Raw genomic sequence first — 16,631 nt, 5'->3', positions numbered from 1 at the left:
AGTGAAAATCGCGATGAATCCACCGATTCCAATAATACATATGTATTGGGAAAAAAAATTGTAAGCTATAATGTTATAAATGTCACTAACGCATTGACAGATCGTGTCCAACCATTTATTGTAGGTGTTGATTGTCTATCTCGCTGTAAAGCATTGGTCTCACAACGAAAGATATATTAATAAATAAATATGTGTTTATTATACAAGGATAGGCACATTTAAAAAATAATCTTATGAGTTTAGGACCTGAGAAAAAAATGTTTTATATTTTTAAAATATATATTAGAGATTATATAGCATACAATCGTATGAAACGAACACTTTCATGAAAAGTGGAATTGAATTAAAATAAATTATTATTACGATACATATTGACACGACTACTCAATTTCAATTTTGTGTGCTTTATTAAACGTGGACAGTTTTATTATTAATATGCTCTCATTAGTCGACTGCGAATTTCGCAACTTTCGCCTCTATTCAATAGCTACACAATACAGCACATTATATATATATAATAGTACTAGACACATAATAACAAGTTCACATAAACAAGGCATAAATTGACTGTGTGAAACGTAGTTACAAGGCAAGAATTAATTCCAGTTTCGTCGATAACGAGGTCCGCTAATGGAAATTATTATAATATACACATAACGAACGAGTAAAGGCGACAGGTTAAACGCGATTGTCTTTTTCGACATAAAACGACATTGCGTTGTGTGTGGCATGAAATTTAATAACTATTCATTTGACTATTACTTTTTTGATAGAATTAACCTAGATTTTAACCGGATATAATGCGGATTTCCTGCAAACATTGTGCTAATACTGCACATTTTATAGAACGCGGTAACAAGTCATTAATCATTTCTAGTTGTATAATTATTAATACTATTTTTAAATTATGCTTTATAATGTATCTTCGTTGACAACTCAAATTAATTATTCATACCATAAAAACTTTATCGAGCCAATATATATTTTATCTTGTCAAGGTTTATTAGTGAAACGGCATTTACGGAATAATGCAATAGCATTTCATACTTTATTGATTATGTTACTTATCTATTTTTACCGTGCAAAAAATCAAAGATAGTTTTAATAGTTATAGAAACGAAAATATATTTCATTTATTGAGATTGGGGTATGTCGTGGATATTCAACGATACAGAGAAAAAATATACACATTAAATGAAAGCTCATTTTAAGCACACACTTCGCTTTAAAATGTGTATCACAAAATAGAGATACATTGATTTATCATAAACAATACTAATCCTATCCATTATACAAAATACATTTACATTTCAATGCATTTTATCTATCCCTCAATTAAAATTCATAAAGAACAGCTGTAAGCTTTTCTGTTGTCAATTATACATAAATTTCAACATAAAATTACCTATCATTAGTTATTTTAGATATATTTAATACACTATAAATATAAGATAATTTTACGTTGATTTCAGCTAATCATTATTTTTTTAGCAAGCTATGATTTTTTAATTTTGTTATTGTAGTAGTACAACTTATATAATAACAGGTATTTATTTAATTGGCTTAATGCTTACATGTAGTTTTTATTATTATTTATTTATAGCTATCTATGATTTCAACTTCTTAATACGAATATTTAGTAATTGGTTTTATATGTAAAATAATGGGCTAATTTTAAATATGTTAAGGTACTTTTACAGTCGGCATTTTTTTTAATATGTTATAAGTGTAATAAAGTTCTATAAATAAATGTAATTTTGATTTATGAATTAAATTTATGATACGTTTTCGTTGATATTTCATAAACATACGTATGTGATAAATATAAGCGATTTCACATTTAAACATTTTAGATAATTTCTTTTTAATAGACAGCTCTATTAAAATGGAGCTGTCTTGTGAGATGAAAACTAAGAATATTTGCAAATTAAATTGTGCTATTTTGTGTCGTTATATTTTTTCTGTATCATTAAAGGTTCCTAAAATGTAATAACATTAAAACATGGTTCTGTTTTTAGGCTACCTTTATGGGATATAAGTAAAAAATGTATTCATAAAAAATAAAATATAATCCTGTGCTGCACAATATAATACACTTGAATATAAAAATGACCCCTTTGTTCACTTTATATATTTCCGAATGAATTTTATGAATGCCTTGTTATTTTCTATGTATTTTATGACATCTTTGACCTTATACTTTTAACCTTTCTTTGTAAAAAAATTGAAAATAAATCCAACAACACCTGCAAACAATAGATTATAAAATTATTTAGTTTGCATTCGTATAAATTACTCTCATTACATATTTATTAGAAATCATGATTAATGGTATTATAGCATTGAGTAAAACCGTTAAATGAATGATTGCGGACAATATAATAAATGATAGAAAACGAAAAGCACGAGAGAAGGTCATGTCATGTGCATGGCGATAAATTAAGCTGTCGTATGTTATTATGAATACATATAAAAACGTTTATGTAGAAAGTATTACTATATATAATGCGTTTCTTATACGTGTATTTTTATATTAAACAAAAATTAAATGTTATATATATATATATATACATTTCAGTCGTTGGCACACGATATCATATATCATTTCAGGCAGTTTCAAAGCTTATAATAAAGTCTAATGTATAATATAGCATCATAGACTACCATAAAGTGAAGATCGGGATAATCGAACCGGCAGCACATAACCGTTATTAACGATCGATTTAACCGCTCGCGCAAAACAAAGTTAAAAACGATACACATTACCCATTGGCTAAGTAAACTATGCACGACTGTTTGATATCGTATTTAGAACAAATCGCTCGAAAGCAATCAAAATGTCAGTGTTGTAGCGGAAATAACGGCACATGACAAAATGGCAACGGAAATGCAATTTATTATATACATAGTATACGTATACGAGGTGTGATAAAAATAACGACAATTTTTGGATTCCGTGCTTATATTTTTTTCTTACATTAGTACTATGCATGTTAATCAACAGCCATATTTATTGGACGCGTAGTTTGTTTTGACAGCCAAGTATTGACGAAATTTTATCACGCTCAGCAGTTCATTTATTTAAAAAAAGATGGAACAAATAATTTGCAATAAATTTAGCGGTAAATATAAAATAAAGTTTATTGAACTGCTGCGAATGTTAGAACGCGAATATGCTAAAATGTCCAAACAAGGGTTTAATAAATGGTACAATCGTTTTAAAGAGAGCTGTAAAGACGTCAATAAGACAAGAAAGATAAGCGCTATAGCAGATAAGCTACCAATGAAAAGTGTGAAAAAATGTTATTCTGCTTAATAATCACCAAATTACTATCAGAGAGATTTTTGAAAAAGTTGGTATTTCGTACGGTGCATGTAAAACTATATTGACTGAAATGTTTGGCATGAAGTAGCAGCCAAATTGGTCTCAAAACTGTTTAAAAAAAGTTCGACAATTGTTTAGCTCTTAAATGCATGATTTTTCGAAATTCAAAAATAAAAATATTTTTATACCAAAGTTAGGCTGAAAATGACGGGCGAAATATTTGGGCTTATTTGCGAATTCTATTTATAAAAAAATGCTTGTTGTAAATATGCAACATCATGCAGAACGTGAACAATATATATTAAAATTAAAAATATTTACTTCTTGAAGCAATTTTTCTTCTTATTAAAACATAAGACTACACCACATTTTTCACACATTGCTTATGAAATTCCATTGCATTTCGGCATTTTGAATACGTTCCTCTTAGTCAATATGGACCAGTGTCTACAACTGCATGTTTTGTTTATTTTATGCAACTATTTCAAAAAATAGAAATCATAAATAAACAAACAATGGTAGACTAACTTTTTTGTGGTAGATAAATTCATTTTATTTCGTTTTATATCCACTAGCACCAATAAAAACAAATGTTGAAATTTCCAAAAATGTGACACATCTGCACCTAATGATTTTTTTAAAAATGTCATTATCACAGAGATATCTATCGGAATAATTTTAAAACACAATGGCTCGGCGTTTGTTACACATATGTAACACTATGCAATAGAGTTCCTTTATTAAACGTAGACTGAGTTATAAGCGCTTAAATAAATTGTTGCAGATTTGCAACACCATGCATTTAAGGGTTAAACAAAAACAAGTGGCGAATTCAGTCTAAAATTAATCAAATGCATCGAAATAAAAGTGTTCCCAATGAAGAGCTAAGACAAAAAAGCACGGCAACTTCGATGGAAAATCAAAGTTATTCTTAAAATTAAAACCACACGGTCAAAATTTTTTATAGTGAATTTTGAACAAGTACAGAGGCGTGAAGAAATAGCTGAGCAATTGTTATATGAAGTTAATGTACGCTTAGTCTTATCGAACGGCAAGGTTTTCTTTACTGTTTTTTTATTTATTTTATTTAAATACAATAGGTCGTACGGCCAATAAGGAGTAAGGTCTTGCAATTTTACCGTATTTGCTTGAGAAAATCCAATGAAAACGATTATTTTTGCAAGTAAAACTCTGAGATTTTTCACTACAGCTCACAAAATTTTTGCACAAAAGTGACATCACTGTGATGCCGCAGCCTTCGAATTCACTAGATATATCCTATTGAAATATTTTCCTGTTTTATAAATTTACTGAATTTTATAATTTATTAATTTTTGATACATTTATGCTATGATTGAATATTGGATACTGAACAAATAGATTTTGATTCCAACAAATAGATTTTGTTAATTATTTCCATTAGTACGACTGCATCTGTACAATTTAAGTTGTAGGGAACAATCTTTAATAAAAAAAAATATTTCAATAAAAATATCAAATGATATTTTAATAAAGGGCAAGCATAACATAACTTTAAATATTTGACATATTGGTTTTTAATTTATGTCCTAATTAATTATTTCACAGATAAAGGAAAAAATAACATATTTTATTTACAGTAACAAATATCAAAACACCATAAGAAAATTATTATTTAAGTAAATAAATATTAGGCACCTGACTGTATGTTCAGTTAATACTTACAGATACTTGCAAAGTAATGTGATTATTTAAAAGAGCATACAAAAGAAAAAATATTTTTTTTAATATATAATAAGTTATTTTAACTTTAATACGCATGATTTATTTTCGGTTCAGTTAACTTTAGATGCTATTACAAATATAATTATGATTCATGAAACAGAAGCTTATGATAACATAGTCTTTTCAATAAGCATTAATAAATCACAATGACAGACTGAATAATAATAAGCTTATACCTTTCGAAATCTGTATTTAGAGCTTGTCATGTGCAATTGAGTATTTGTTAATCTTTCTAAAGACATTATTAAATTCGAGAATAATTACATTTTTCACATTCAAGCAATAAAGCAAAAGTAATAAACATATAAACTTCTGTTGCATTAAAAGGACTGAATATTAATCATGTTTTTAAGCAAAATACTGCAAATAAAAGTATATATTTGGATGCTAATGATTTGTGATATATCAGGTAAATTTATATTAATATAACAGATACAAAGTTTTTTGAAGGTATAAGATTCACTTTTACAAATCATGATAATTATGATAATAGGGTATTATAATACTATATCAAGGTTTTGTAACGTGAGATTTATGTACGATCATCTGACATTTGAACGGTTAAATGGGTCGTATTTGTTATTACTATTACAAATTGAATATGTCTTGAATTGCGTGTGTATATTTATATTTTATGTATATATGTACTATATACACACAAAACTCATAAGCTCGGTAAATTGGGTCTATAAATATATCACGTCAAACTATTTCGTTTTGTAACGTTCAACGTGATAGATCGACAATGTTTAACCTGCGACGCTCCATTACGTCCAACGGTGATTCATTTAAAATTTCATCGCTTTTTATCTATCTACGTATCAATCTAACTATTTACATAAATATAAAAACAACTATTTTATATTAATTGCATTATTATTTATAGAGTCGCAATAAGCCGATTTATATTTATAATAAATCATATCCTGGACATACATTACACGACAATTTAATATAATATAATACGAATGAAATATTATTTGGTTTCAGGCGTTGTTATCGGAATGTCAAATAATATTATTTATTACGTTTAATGGTTGACATATTTAAAATATTATACGTTATAAATTAAACGAAGATACAGCTTAATTGCCATGACTAAAATTTTACGCGCATGCTCCCTATTAATTGCAGTTATTTTTTTTTTATAATTATTGAAAACATTATTTATAATTGTATTCGTATTTTAACGAGCGTGTTTCTAATAAATAACTTTCATAGTTAAACGAAATAATTTGCAATTAGTAGTTTCAGTTAAATTTGTCAAAGTTTGAGCTGCACTATGTGCGAAAATAATGCTTATGTCAGTTAGTTAAAAGTTTCAGTGCTCCAGTTAGGATTATATTGTTAAATTTTCTCAAAATTCAGCATGCACTTCAAAATGTTGTGGAACTGGATTTGGGTCGGTGTTATAACCATATTTGCAATTAAATACATTTATAATGTAAATTAACCTTTGTAACATAACTGGCGTTTATCAAAGCGTTACAATGGGATCACAGTTAAAACATACGAGTAGGTATTGTACTATTACAGTAACTACAATATTTTAAAATCAGCTATAGTAATCTTTAATATTTAAATGTCGGGACCTCCTAGACCGCTGCAAAGAAATTAGTCGCAAGGACTTGCTAAAGGCTAGCAAAATTAATTGCTTTATTTAATTGTGACTTTCGAAAAACAAGTTTTTTTTTCTTTATCGGCATTATTCAAGTGTATATTTAAGTTGATTAATTAAAAAAAATTGGATCAGAACAAAAGACACAGAGTATCGATAAAAAAATTATTACATTATTACAGAACTTGAAAATATACTGCTACATAAAAAATATTCGAATTAGATACTTAATAGACAGTAACAAATAATTTGTTTCTGCCCCCAATCATCGCATTGGTCAGACAATCAAGAGTAGGAAGGGCGAAGGACCTATCTTATCAGTTAGAATTTATCATTTCTTCCACTTCGCTTCCAACTTGAAACAAACGAGAGTTCAGATGAACTCGTAGCAAGCGGAGCTTGTATATTTAGATACATATTCTACTATCAATATTGCAATTTTGATATACATATATTATATAATATACTATTTATTATAATTTTTTTAATTATTAAAATTATATACCAAATTACAACGAAAAAATACTACTATTAATAAAAAAAATTGGAAATAAACATAAGTGTTGCCAAATACATACATACATATTATATTAGAGACTCCAATTCGAAGATCCGAATGAGTGGTACTAAATATATTCGTCCGTTTTCGACATTTGTATATTTATTTAACCGTTTGAAGGTTTTATTCGACATTTGTATATTTATTTAACCTTTTGAAGGATTCGTTTATGTTTGTAAAAAAATATTTTAATAATATACTTAAAAAAAAGTTTACAACGCAGGTCGTCTAATTTTTTGCTAGACTTCTATGCAGTATCTATAGTTCACTACACCTTTTTTGTTTTGTAAAATTTATTTAAAAAAAAATTGGGACAGACATGATCAAGATAAAGAGCAAGAAACAAGCAGTTGCATACAAAATGATGAAAAAATACAATTTCAACTGGTAAAAATTTCAGAAATTACTCATATATCCGAGTTAATTGCGTGCAGATGTAGACTTTTTTTTAATTACTAGTATCAAATAACATTTATCAAGTCTATTGAAATTTATTTATTATATTAATATTTTTTAACTATTTATATTGAGTTGAAATTGCTGAAATCTATTGCTGATAATAAAGTCCTAACTTAATTGAGTTTTTTTGGCAGTAGAAAAATATAAAGTTTTATTTTATTTGTTATTTAAAATAATAAAAATTATTAGTCTTGATACTTTGTATCGATTTTTCATTACAAATATTTTATCGTTTATTATTTGCTATTTAAATAGTTTAAAGTAAAACTTATTTGAAAACGTACTGTACAGACTGTTGCGTAATTTTATAAAAAAATGCTATATAATTCGTAATTGAATAATATTATTACAGATGTTATAAGAAAATAATAATGATAAATTGTGACAACGATTTATCACTAAATGAAGACAGAAATAATTATTTACATATATTCAAAATATTTAAAAATTATATATAATACAAACTCTTAAAGAGCACAAGAATAAAATAAATAATGGCTGATTTTATATTGTAAAAAAAATGAATAAACAAAGTTACTAATTGCTTTGACTATATATTATATAATAGTATTGCATTGTAGTATGACGATTCTTCAAAATCACATTATTGGCAACTTTAAATTGTATTTGAATAACTGTCAAATGTTTCAGCACTACTGTGCTGAAACATATACTACTGTATATTATTTATAAAAATAAATATAAAATATAGAAAAATAAATTATGTTGAACAGAATCTTTGGAAGCGGCTAGGATAATAATGATTTTCTTTATGCAGGAGAAAACATGTATTTGCAATTATTTTTATATAGGGCGTGTTATTATGGTTATTCTTTTGTTCAACATGACAGACATTAGCACAAAGCGTTACAAAATGGTGAACAGAATCAATAATTGAGTAGTAAATCAACTAGACTGAAATCAAAGTTTGTAAGCAAGTGACATATATTTTTATTAAATATATAATAATATTACAGCTTACAATTAATAAATGTCATAATACAATAATTAAATCTATTTTTATTCATCCGAAAGATTAGGAAAATCTGGAAAAACTTAATTTGTGATGATCGATCAGAAGTATAATTATTTAATAATCACTAATTCTGATCTTCCATATACGATTTAAAATTGACGATCAGTAAGATTTATATTTATTTATTTTATTAAATCTTCCATTTTAACCTGACTGGCGTAAGCCCAATGCGTTACAACGGGGTAAGTCTGTACCAAATGAGGAAGCAAATCAAATATAATGAATACCTACAAGTAAGTTATTCAAACCAGACTGAAATTCTGGGAATCAGTTACATCTATATTAATAAATATAAATTATTATGTGTGATATAATTTATAACCAATAGATGTCACTGCAGCTGGGGCCGGTTTTTTAATAACAGCGCATTTTTTTAAATAAAAATTTGAGTACCGGGACTCGAACCCGCAACCTCTGAGACGTTACGGACTACGCTATTCCGTTCTTATATAATATTTGAACCCGGGACTTCAGATATTAGTAAACAAATTAGACCATAGGTCAAATGTACTGGCAATAGTTTTCTATAACAGAAAGCTTAATCAAATTACAGCTCTGGTAATGAAGATCTAAGTGCTTAATGTATTCGAGATTAGTATAACAATTACTGTCCTATATGCAAATTATGAATATGTTTTTAACCTTTGAATTTACGGCTATTTGTTAAACAAATAATATAGTCTCCCATTATATCAATATAGAGTTATATTTCAAAATAAATATTTGTGATGCTTTTAAAAATCATATTGCCGTTGTGTAAGGCTATACTTGTCTACATTTTATGAAGAAGCGCCTTTTGATACATAAATGCAAATATGAAATAGCAAGAATGACATTTCTAGATTTATTATAGGTGTATCCACATTAAATTTTAATCACGATACACAAAATTAATTTTGATTATGAAAAAATAAATATTTTATTGTTTTACTTTAGATTTTAAATCTTTAAGACTTTTCTTTATTTTTTATTTCGTTCTAACGCATTTTTTTACGTCAAAAAAGCTTGAGATCTTCATGTTATGTTATGATGTCATATTGATTCTTTATACAGTTGTAACATGTTTTAAAGATGTTTTTTATCTCAAAAATATGTCTCTACATATAAACGCTTACGTAAATATTTATTATATATTTTTTTTCTATGTAATTTATTTTCAAATGTGATTATATAAATATAATTATCATACTTCACATAAGTAGTAATACGCGTTAACTTTTAGTCTTATTTTATATAAATATATTATATATAAAATTTAAAAAGGGTATTTAAACATTCTGTAAATAATTTTAATAAGAAGTAAAATAAACGCCCGAACAGGGACTTGAACCCTGGACCCTTGGATTAAAAGTCCAATGCTCTACCGACTGAGCTATCCGGGCAGATATCTACTGTTTCATTTTTTTGCCTGGCCTAACACATAATAAAAAAATGTTTTAGCCGTATTTATGGTATTAATTAGCTTCAAATGTATTTTAAACATGACTCGAAAGGTTACCTTAATGCATTATGATAGATATTGTATGACCATGTTTTATAGGTATACATATTTTTTTGTAAGTGTTAAGCAACACGAATGATTTAAATGTTATAATTAATTTGCACACTAATAATCATAGTGATCACTCTTACGCTGTGTCTTATCATCCATTAACTTTGTTACACAAGTTTCGTTGCCACCGAGTTCGCTGAACAGGTTTGTCACATTTTCAGGTCAATACATTCAAAAGTGACTGATAGACGGACAACTGTCGATAATTGCAATTTTTTCTTTCGTTTCATTAAGGAAAAGTTCTGATTTCTAGTGCCCTTTGTGTGCCAATCACTAGCCCAGTCGCTTTTTACCCGAAATGGGTATAAATCGATCGTTATAGTACATGTCAATTGATTAATTGCACTTATACTGATATTATACACATTACCAATAATACTTAGAACATGTAACTAAATGTCCTACATTCGAACGTAATTTCAGCCTTGAATATCATATTAATCGCAACTATTTCAACATAATCTTACACAATTGTATCGTAATCATGAGATGTTAGGATTCAATTTGGATTATAGAAAGGCTTTATGTTGTTAAATATTACGAAGGATATTCGTAGTAAAGTAAAGCATTATTTATGTTTTAATGCATCTGGCGATCTTCAAGTGAGACTCGCGCCTGTTTCAGCACCCAACACGCGCAGTTTCCGATAGCCATTTTTAATTAATTATTTCCTCAGTGACAACTCTTTTTCTACAAAAGAATAATTATAAATTAAGCCAATTCCTAAAATCCATGCTCTTGAAGATTCAAGAGCGATTAATTGTTATATATAAATATAATAAAACATCTGATGTTTAATTTTTCTAAGTTGTAAGTATAGTTTAAAATTTTCAAATATAACTTGGTTGGACAGATTAATCAAGTTATCAATACTAATTTAATATTACAGAGAATCGATCTGATATAAAGTAGTTGTAAAAAGAATAGATGCTTAAAAAGAGTTTGTAGCTAGAATACCTTTTATAACACATACAAAATAAAATTATACAACTTATTTAAGAAATACTACAATATAAAAATATAAAAGTGAATTTACAGATTTTTGTGATACGTTTTGAAAAAAACGTATCACAAAACAATTAAGTTTTTTTAAATAGCTAATGTGTAATAAAACAGCTTATATGTATACAACATTGTACAGTTTACATTTTTAATGTGTTATATTGCTATGGATAAATTAATAATGTAGTGCAACAACGATAACATAAAAAGGAACATATTATACTATTAAATATTTATAAGATATATAACCTCAACCGCTAAAAAAATATTCAGTTTCTGAAGAAAAGATTGCATTTAATCGATTATTTTGTAGCGTAGTTGTAAGCATATATACACAAATATAATTAAGTTTTTGTTAGCTTTCTAAAGGAAACTATTTTATCTTTTGCACTGACTCAGTGTGTGCTATTGAAACACTAGCTCCACCACGTGTAAAGCAACATCCACATATTCCCCTACGCTAAGGTTCGCAATTAAAAATTGCAAGGGGGAAGTACTGTGGGGGGCCGATTTACGTGACCACAAACTAGGCGGCACTCTCTGATGGCTACGACGAGAGCGCGACGGCCGGCGGGCCTTCGTCCACCGACTATCCATATTATTTGTAATAGCAATGTAACTATCATTCATGACATTCAATAAATTACTTCTGCAGAGTATAATTCTCACCAGTTACGATCCGTTCGCTTTACAGTATTTTAATGAACAATTAATGCCATACTCATATGCAAATATATAATATAGAAAAAATAATGCGACCTAATTCTAGTTTTTTAGGAAAAATACTAATATAACATAGACCATTTTATAATAACTTAGTAAAAAATGCATATCTCAAACATGAAGAAGCAAATTACTGTACAAATAGTAATAAAACATTTTAAGAATATTTTACAATATACTTATATAATGTAAAATTATTCGTCTAAACACATATATTATAATATTACTACGTTACGATACGGTAATTACATATATTGTCTATTACCGATATTTAATTAGTTTGCGTTTTGATCATTAATTAATACATAAATGTATGTATCATATATTATATATATGTATACTAGATTTACAATGAAATATTAGTTGTCAAGTTGGCGTCAATACAAAATTAATTTTCACGATATACTAATTCCCGAGATTCCCCATAGACTAAATCATTATTTCATTACACATACGTATTTATAGTTACTTTGACAATTTAATAAAATTGTCGCGAGTTGTGTAATGGAGAATAAATAGGACAACTTATTTGACTATTGGCACCGATACTAGTACATTTTTGCAATATTGGCATTCGGGAAAGAGGCGGAGTCGTAGTCCGGGAACTAATTCAGCAATTTATGGTTCTGTTCCCGATAAATTATAAAGTTTTCCCAGTTAGTTTCATAAGCGCGTTGCCGACTGGAATGGCTGGAGGGAGTCGATGCACCGCTCCAGACAGTGGTCGATAACCTTTTGCGAGCCTTTCAGCGAATCGATCACATATATTGCACACACACCCGGGTGTAATGTGTCTCCGTCGTGTTCGCCGAGGCGAGACACGATTTTTCATATTAGGAAATATTGAAAATGTACACTGGCATTGAGACAAAATATTATGAATATATATTAAATTATTTCATACGAGTGCATTCGACATTATACCAAGTTTGAGCTTCTCTGAAACCATAGAAAATCCCAAAGATACGAGTGAATATCGCAGTGCATAGAGATATAATTTGGTTTCTTTTTAGAGCTTACAGATTATAAAACTAATCTTATCAATAAATGTATTCATACAAGTAAATCAGAATATACTTAAATTTCAATTTATACGAGTATATAAAAAAAAGATAAATTCTTCAATTTCAGTCATTTAAATATAATTAAAGTAACAAAATTACGTTTAAGTAATGCGTGAAAAATGTTTTGAACTTGTTATTGTGGTAAAATGCTTTATAGACTCAGAATATAACTATCTATACTGATAATAATCATGTAAACAGCTTACCTCAATTTCCTGTGTTTTATCGACAGTTTAAAAAAAAAACTATTAATGCAAATTATTATCTGTATAAAGATAAATTATGTAAAATAATAATAAGCTATTATAATGTCATCTACTATTTTAAATAATAATTAAAGCGTTTTATTTAATGCGAATTATACAGTGTTTCTTATGATTATATTATACTATGTACTAATGTTTAAATAATGATTTTAGTAAATTATAAACATATATATACATATATTCATCAACTTTTATACTAAATTTCATATTGATACTCCCATTGGTTTTGGAGCTATTGAATTTTGAGATGATTAAGAGCATTTCGGCCCAATGTGCGCCGCCCTGGCATTATAATTGCAATGGAATTTACTTTTCAAGTACATTTAAAAAATATTTTGTATACCAAATATCGTGAGTGGACGAATATTACGAGAATGCAAAAAATATACATATAGCATAAACAAAGCTAAAACACTGATTCTGACATTTGGCTACTACAACCGATTAGAAACAGAGTATGACAGTTACTCGCTCGACGATTTATTTTTGCTGGTATGGAAATATAATTATTTCTTTGTATAATTTATACATAGTGATCGTAAAATGTCACCGGTAAAATCATTCATTCGCGAAGCAGAGATTCTGATTTTAAATCGCAGATGACCAAAATGTATTATATTAATTAATGATTCACGCAAGAAGCAAGCCACTGATATAATCATTTTATTGATGTAATTCTGTGTTGCGCGAAAATCACGCGGCAAAAAATGACCCGTCGATTAAGTGTTGTCGTCGATTAAATGAATCCTGCTACAGATTTTAGTCTAATATTTTCAAGTCACATGTAAAACCTTTCCCTTATTTAAATATTCTCTATTCTATAGTTAAATAAATATATTTCATTAAATTAAAAAATTGCAATATAGTTTAGGCTTTTCTTTTGGTGTTATGTTTACTTAATTATTAAAGCCTCCGTTTTTTTTTTGTTTATATTGTGTAAGAATACACGCAATATTTGTGTATAACAGGTGGCATGATGCAACAAACAGACACGAAAATATTAATCAAGTGAGTAGAAATTCTTTCCTGTGATTTCTCGAATCCCAGAAAATGTAAAAATCTATCAAGCATTTTAATAAATATATACACAAAAACATACGTTAAGACGCTGAGACGTTGCGATGCTGTCTGCTGGAGTAATTATTAACTTTATAATGAAAACATTAAATATAATATATGTAGCTTTATAAAAACAGCTAATAATAAAAATAAAGAAAGTAACTTGAAACAACTATTAACTTATTTCAAAAAAAAGAAGATAACAAAAACAAATGGATTATACACACTGAATTTTACGTAAGGGATATTTGTAACTTAAAATTTAAGTGGATTTCGCTTTTATAAATAGATATTCATATTTTTAGAATACATATATGGGTATTCCAAAAAGTGTCGAAAATAAGTATATTGCAATGAAAAGATATGGGCGACTGTATAAAAATAGTAAATATCAAGCAATGATGAGTCATAGAAAAGGCTGTAAACGCATTTTTGAAGAATGAGAATACTACAACAAATCTGACAGTCAGATACATTTTGAAAGGCATGTAAAAGTTTATAGAAATTTGACATGTATTTCGAACGTATACATTAGGATAAAACTAATATAAATATTTATAATATAAATGCAATGTAGTAAATGTTTATAACAATATTCCAATTACGTCCATATGCTGTATAGCGAGTGTGCAGCAGATGAATCACGTTTGGTTCTTGACCCCGAGGTGTGCCCATAAATCAAAACGTCGACAGGAAATTGTTACGTTAAAATGAACATATCAAAAACTGACTCGGCAAATTTATTATTTTAATAGAAATATGGTAAATTGTATTACCATTTTTTAAGAAACGTAATTTCGGGAAAATCTTAAATCCACAATTTTATTACTGCACTCGATCATGTCTTATCCAGATCGCTACGTTTCGAATATATCCATTTGTTTCGTGTGTGTATGTGTGTGTAAAAGATTTTCTTCCAAACGTATGTGTGTATGCTTCTCTCGTATATGCCGTTGAGGGAGAATATGGAAACTTTTAAAGTATCATTTTTCAATATCGCATTGAACGTATCTCATTTTTCATGTGAAAGGAAATCATTTAAGATGAAAAAGAAATGAAAAATTGATGACGGTATAATATGAACGTAAGTGTATGTGGTATGTGTGCACGTATCACATATTGTACAGTAGCTATTCATCATATTAGGGTCAATCGCATTTTACACAATTTTTAACTAAACTATCAATATGCTTTAATTATATGCAACATTTAAAAAATGTCGAATGTCAAATTTTTGATTAAGCTATGGTATGGTTTGAGAGATCTTATGATTGCATTTTATTTAAATTCTCTTTTATCTCTTTCAAAAATATTTTAATTATATACTCGTATTTATAGCAGACATGTCAAGCACCCACTCAACGAGAGATATTTGTGGGAGTCCTATGGATAACGGTTTTTACGATTCGATAAGGAATTTGAAGTACTTCGACTCGTATGCATCTAATATTGGTATATATTATTGCACTATTATATATGTTTTATTGATCGCCAGTGTCGCATAAAACAAAGGATATAAAAATAACATTGTGGCTTATATTCATTTGCATATTAATATTTATTTCATAAAATATTTTTTTATATGGAATCTGGTAAGCAAATTGAAAAATATAATCATTTACAAGAATGTGGTGATATAAAATAGTAATTTAAAAAATCTATATATAGTAGACCCCCCAATAACACGGTAAATTAGGGACGTACAAACTAGGAAACGTTGAATTATTGATAAATAAACAATAAACATGATACATTCTTTAAAAAAATAAAATATTTATATTCTATGTAAAATATCCAAAATGTAACTGCCTACGCTTTGAGAAAATCTACTAAATTTTAATAACATAAAACAAGCCATGAATTTTGCTATTCTTCTGAATGATTTTAATGTTAATCAAACTAAAATATTATGTAATTCGAAATCTTCAGCGTGGTTTTTAGAAGAAGAATGAAAATGAAATTTAGAATTTAATTTTCATCGATTTTATCTTTTTCTGCCAATTTTTAAATAAAAGCAATACAAAAGTAGCCATACAGAATTTGAATCAAAACTAAGTGCTTATATAAAAAACATTGCCTTATTAGTCCGCATATTTTATTCAGAGAAAAAAATATGTTTAAATGAGATGAAAAACAATGCATTTTTTCTATGTACATACAAAACTATTATTTATTATTATTTCAATTGATATATACTAGATCAG

At 27.6% G+C, this 16,631-nt stretch overlaps 1 non-coding gene across 1 annotated transcript; it reads right to left on the bottom strand.

Annotated features, from left to right (window-relative positions):
• Positions 1-10,070: 10,070 nt before the first annotated feature.
• On the bottom strand, positions 10,071-10,143 carry TRNAK-UUU (transfer RNA lysine (anticodon UUU)). The gene has a single exon. It is a non-coding gene; the product is annotated as a tRNA-Lys (tRNA).
• Positions 10,144-16,631: the final 6,488 nt, after the last annotated feature.

Source organism: Plectrocnemia conspersa, unplaced genomic scaffold, assembly GCF_051122295.1.
Source record: "Plectrocnemia conspersa isolate PC_06_02 unplaced genomic scaffold, ASM5112229v1 ptg000003l, whole genome shotgun sequence".
Classification (NCBI taxonomy): Eukaryota; Metazoa; Arthropoda; class Insecta; order Trichoptera; family Polycentropodidae; genus Plectrocnemia; species Plectrocnemia conspersa.
This window is presented reverse-complemented; position numbering and strand designations above follow the sequence as displayed.